Raw genomic sequence first — 6,071 nt, 5'->3', positions numbered from 1 at the left:
AGGAATAGCATATAGGTTGGATGGGGATCAGGGATGACTTCCAGTAGAGATGAGTAGGAGTTAGCTAGACAAGCCTAACTCATAAGCGAGGACAGGACAACATAAGACATATGGTAAAAAGACTTAAATCATAGTACTCATTCTGTGTAAGAGCTATAATTCAGAGAGATCACTTTGGGCTGAATAATTTGGGAAGGTTTCATGGAAAAGATATGCTTGAATTAAGCCTTTAAGGTATGTGGAGCTTAGGTGAAAAAGGGGAAGACATTCCAGGAAAAGCAGGGGTCAGGGGATGTAAGATGTAGAGATGTGACTAAAGGCATAGCAGAACAACTCCCCCACCCCAGGATGGAGACCTGGCAGGCAGAAGGGGCATCTATGAACAACACTGAGAAGTCAACTTGAAGAACACACAACCATTATTATAGGTATCTGTTGACTGAATGAATGGATTAAAGGTATAAAGTCTCCATTAGAGGATGAAGTAACTGGAATCAGAAGGAACCAGGCAGGCAGATGGTTCCATGTGGAAGGAGAAGAGGGACTGGGCCGGGCTGCTGACACATTAGAAGTGACAGGCATACAGGAAAATAAACCACTGGTGTTAGAATAGATGGAAGCATCCAAGGAAACATAGTCCTTACCTTGGTTGAGCCTGAGGATGTATCCATTCATTCTGGGAGACCAGCCCACCCGAGGATTTGAAATTTACATGTTTGGTGGGGTTTTTTTAAGTTTATTTTTTATTTTTTTAGTAATCTCTGCACCCAGTGTGGGGCTCAAACTCCTAACCCCAAGATCAAGAGCCGCATGCTCTTCTGAGCCAGCCAGTACCTGCACCCCTACCATGAGGTTTTTAAGTAACCTATTTTTAAAACCTATTTTAAAAATCTAACATGAGGGGCGCCTGGCTGGCTCAGTTGGAAATGTAATCAACTCTTGACCTTGGGGATTTGAGCTCAACTCCCACACTGGGTGTAGAGATTACTTAAATTATGTAAGTAAATAAAACTTGAAAGAAATCTAGTATGAAATAAGTTATTGTAGTTTAGGTAATCTTCAGTTTACTAGATTAAAGGTTTGGGAACTACCGGCTGCTTCCTCTCTACCATTCCTTATTCTCTCCCCAGGACCCTACTCTGTACTTCCATGACCTCACCCACCAAGTGTCATATCTTTTTTATTTTAGCCCTATCATAAGTTGAAGATAATTTGTAACTTACTAAAATTGAAATAATCATTTACTATTAAACCAAGACAAGCTATACATGTCTAGTCTATGGCCCCAAATAAATGAACTCACTGTTTATTTTTGTGGATAATAAGCAACTTTCTTCAGAAATGAAAGCAAATGCCACATTCACTCATATACTAAACAGAGGACTAATGTCATTTTATATTTGTCTAAGTGTTTCATCTCACGTTATGGTTCCTCAGTAGGCCTATCCCTTCTTTGCCTAGGATTGTCCTGCTGGCTTTATACCATGAGATAAAGCTAAGCACAACATATATAATGTGTTATTTAAGAAATGTTCATGAGAAGGTATTTGTTTGCTGGAAAGAGCATGAATTCAGTTCACATCTTCGCTTTACTACTTATGATCTTGAACATTTATTTAGTCGTTTTTCAAACTGTAGATTGCAACCCATTCGTGGGTTGTGACACTGATTTCGCAGGATGTAAAACAAGGGAAGAAAAAAACATGTTTTCAAAAAAGGAAATTAAATAGAATAGAAAATATCAGAATGCATTGCATATAGTTAGGGTATTATTTCATGAAACCTTTATTTCAGTGAAGACACATTTGTGTGTTCCTCAGTGATCATGATATAAGATGTATTTTTTATTGTGGGTTGAAATAAAAAAAAAACAAAACGACTTGACCATTCTGAAGCTCAGTCTCCATAAAATGGTATATCTCTTTCACAGGATTGTAATGAGGAATAAATGAAGTAATGTTTGCTTTCATACACAGTAGAGGGTTGGGCAGTAACTGCTGGCTTCTTATCTTTTCTCTGAAAAAAACTCCAGGGGTGCCTGGGAGACAAAGTCAGTTAAGCGTTGGACTCTTGATTTCAGCTCGGATCAGGATCTCAGGGTCCTTAGATGGAGACCGCGTTGGGCTCTGTACTCAGTGCAGAGTCTACTTGTCCCTCGCTCTCTCTGCTTTTCCCCCAGTCCCCCGCTGCTCACACTCTCTAAAACAAATAAATAAAATCTTTAAAAAATAAATAAAAATTGGTTTAGCGTGGTGAGGAGTTTTAGAGAATATCATAAATATCATGCTTTTAATTTAATATAGGGAACAAAGATAGCATTCAGTGTTATAATCTGACAATTGAGATCAAGAAAAGAAAAGCAAGTAGGAAGAAGAAAAACTAGTCAAAATATTTACTTAATATTTTTAATTTATTAATTCATTTATGAAAAATAACTTTTCCCAAACCAAAATAAAGTCAGTAAGACAGTTGGCATTGTTTTACATTTTTGGAAATCCCTTTAATGCCCCCACTGGATTCTCATATCTGCTTCTACATTCCATCTGTTGCTATATCAACAAACATAATTTTTTCTCCATGTGGTAGAAACTAAGGATACAGCTAGAATACGAAGATGAATCCTATCCTGTCTTGAGTTTAGACCAGAGGGGTTTGGAGACTTCTAGAAACAAAGAATGAGTGAGTGAGTAGGTGAGTGAGTGAGTAAATAAATAAATGAGTAAATTAATCTCTAGAAAAAGAAAGACCAAGTCATACAGAGATGCAAAGAAATTTACATTTGAGCCCTTAGAGCTATAAACACAGAAACTCAATACTCTTTTGCTTAATATTGTGTTTGTGAGGGGAGGGCAGGGGAGGTCTCACTTGGTTAATAAAGGTCTTAATAGGTGCACATGGGTGATTCATGTGGTTAATCATCTAACTCTTTTTAAGGTTTTATTTATTTAATTGACAGAGAAACACAGCAAGAGAGGGAACACAAGCAGGGGGAATGGGAGAGGGAGAAGCAGGCTTCCCTAATGCACGGCTTGATCCCAGATCTGGGGATTATGACCTGAGCTGAAGACAGAGGCTTAATGACTGAGCCACCCAGATGCTCCAGCATCCAACTTTTGATTTCAGCTCAGGTCATGATCTCAGGGTTGTGAGATTGGGTCTGCATAGGGCTCTGCTCCGGGCATGGAGCCTGCCTAAGATTTTTTCTCTCCCTGTCCCTCTACCCCTCTACCACGACTCTCCCCCTCTAAAAAAATAATAAAGGACTTAATAACTGTCTGTAGCTATAAAAAGTTCCTACTTAAAGTTTCAGCAGAGATGTTCCTGAAATCTTGTTTTGTTGTTGTTAGAAAATAAACAATTTCCTACTATAAAAAGTAGGGCTTTCCCATCCCTTTCCACAATGTTTCAAAAACTGGCCTTAAGGGGCGCCTCGGTGGCTCAGTTCCCTAAGTGTCTGACTTCCACTGGGGTCATGGTCTTGGGGTCCTGGGATCGAGCCCCATGTCCAGCTCCGCACTCAGCAGGGACTCTACTTCTCCCTCTGTCCCCCCAGCCCCGCTCATTCTCTCACTCTCTCTCAAATAAAAAAATAAAATCTTTTTTGAAAAAGATTTTATTTGGGCGCCTGGGTGGCTCAGTGGGTTAAGCCTCTGCCTTCGGCTCAGGTCATGATCTCAGGGTCCTGGGATTAAAGCCCGCATCAGGCTCTCTGCTCAGCGGGGAGCCTGCTTTCTCCTCTCTCTCTCTATGCCTGCCTCTCTGCATACTTGTGATCTCTCTCTCTGTTTCAAATAAATAAAATCTTTAAAAAAAAAAAAGAAAAGAAAAAAAAAGATTTTATTTATTTGTCAGAGAGAGAGAGAGACAGAGTATAAGCAGGGGGAGCGGCAGGCAGAGGGAGAAGCAGGTTCCCCACTGAACAGTGAGCCTCATGCAGGATTCAATTCCAGGACCACCACCTGAGCCGAAGGCAGATGCTTAACTGACTGAGCCACCCAGGCATCTCTAAATAAATAAAATCTTAAAAAAAGAAAGAAAGAAAGAAAGAAAGAAAGAAAGAAAGAAAGAAAGAAAGAAAGAAAGAAAGAAAGAAAGAAAGAAAGAAAGAAAGAAAGAAAGAGGAAAGAGTGAGCCTTAAGTCTCTTGGGAATCTTCCCCTGGAAGGGAGGAATATGTGACACTTTAAACTCTAGGCTAAAGCAGGATCATCATCTCTTGACCCTTGCCTGACAGCAGATTGGGAGCTGGCCAGGAGTTATAGGACCTGACAGGTGGACTGGTGATTCCCCGCTCCAGACCAGTGGTGACAAATTCAAACTATCTTTGGCACTCTTGGCCACTTTCTCTGCTCATCTCTCGCTACTGTACTCCCGCTTTAACATAGTTTATCAGCTTGCCCTCTCCTCATGATTCAAGCAAATTCCTGTATTTCTATTCTTCAACATACAATTTTTTCATCTTCAGAATGCTCTCTCCTCTTTTTTGTTCTGCTGGATCCTGCCCAATATCTCTTCTAATACTTGGTTTGCAGTATTTTTCAGAGGTCTTCCACACATTCATTCGCCATATACTGAGTGGCTAGGCCTCCTGTATTAATTAATCATGCTACTTCTTTTTCTTTTTTATTAAGATTTTATTTATTTAACAGAGAGAGAGATCACAAGTAGGCAGAGAGGCAGGCAGACAAGGGCGGGGGGGGGGGGGGGGGCGGGGAGACAGGCTTCCCGCTGAGCAGAGAGGCGGATGTGGGGCTCTATCTCAGGACCCTGAGATCATGACCTGAACGGAAGACAGAGGCTTAACCCACTGAGCCACCCATGTGCCCCCCCAATCATGCTACTACTTTTTATTCTGCCTCCCTTTTGCCTCCATGTATTTTTATTTTTTAAACGATTTTATTTATTTGACAGAGATCACAAGATCACAAGTAGGCAGAGGGACAGGTGGGGCGCGGGGGAGGGGGAGCAGGCTCTCTGCTGAGCACAGAGCCCAATGCAGGGCTGGATCCCAGGACCCTGGGATCATGACCTGAGCCGAAGGCAGAGGCTTTAACCCGTTGAGCCACCCAGGTGCCCTGCTTCCATGTATTCTTAAAATTTCTTCTTTAATTTCCTGATTATTCTGGAAATTCATTCTATTCTGCCTTCCCATTAAACACAAAAGCAGGGACGCCTGCGTGGCTCAGTCTGTTGAGCCGCTGCCTTCAGCTCAGGCGATGATCCCAGAATCCTGGGATCAAGTCCTGCTTCGGGCTCCTTGCTCCGCAGGGAGCCTGCTTCTCTCTCTGCCTCTGCCTGCCACTCTGCCAGCTTGTGTGCGCTCTCTCTTTCTGATAAATAAATAAAATCTTTAAAAAAAAGGATGTCATAACAACCTTGTCTTCAAAAAACAAAACACAAAAGCAGTGATCCTTTTCTTTCATCGTCCTATATCATTGTCCCAATAATAGTAATGTAGTGTTATGGTTGTAAAGTGCTATGGCAGTAATTTGTACTCCCTTTTAATCCTCACAAAACCCTGTAAAGTGTTAATATTCCTTCATCCACTTCGCAGACATAGAAACTGAGGTTCAGAGAGGTTACTTCAGTCCTCCTAAATCAAACAGATCTTAAGTAGCAGGGAAGGTGGCATCCAAGATCTGGGCTAGCCTCAGAAATCTAGCCTCAACGACAATATTAAGTAAGGCCCTATGAGGACTGGGACAGAGGTTCTGAGGGAGAGGGCTCCCAATCAATAACACTGTCAAATACACAAAACCCAAACCACAGGTCCAGCTTCAGGGCGTGTTTTATTTGTTTAGTTGTACATGGTTTGTTCTTGTTTGGAAGAAGGGGTTACGGTCACTCACCTCTCCCGATCTTGCTCTGGCTCTGCCCAGCCCCTCCCTGGAGGAACCGACGTCCGGAGGCTGGAAGCCAAAGCCTACCCAGGAAGGCGGTGACCTCGGAGGCAGGACCACGGCCTCGAGTCGCGCCGCTAACGGCGAAAGACTGACGCGGTTGGACCGCGCCATTCCCGAAGCGATAAGGGGCGTAATCTTGGCAGTGTCCTTAAACATGAATAGGAAAAGG

This window comes from Lontra canadensis, unplaced genomic scaffold (assembly GCF_010015895.1).
Source record: "Lontra canadensis isolate GAN:19392208 unplaced genomic scaffold, GSC_riverotter_1.0 scaffold142, whole genome shotgun sequence".
In the NCBI taxonomy this organism is placed as follows: domain Eukaryota; kingdom Metazoa; phylum Chordata; class Mammalia; order Carnivora; family Mustelidae; genus Lontra; species Lontra canadensis.
This window is presented reverse-complemented; position numbering follows the sequence as displayed.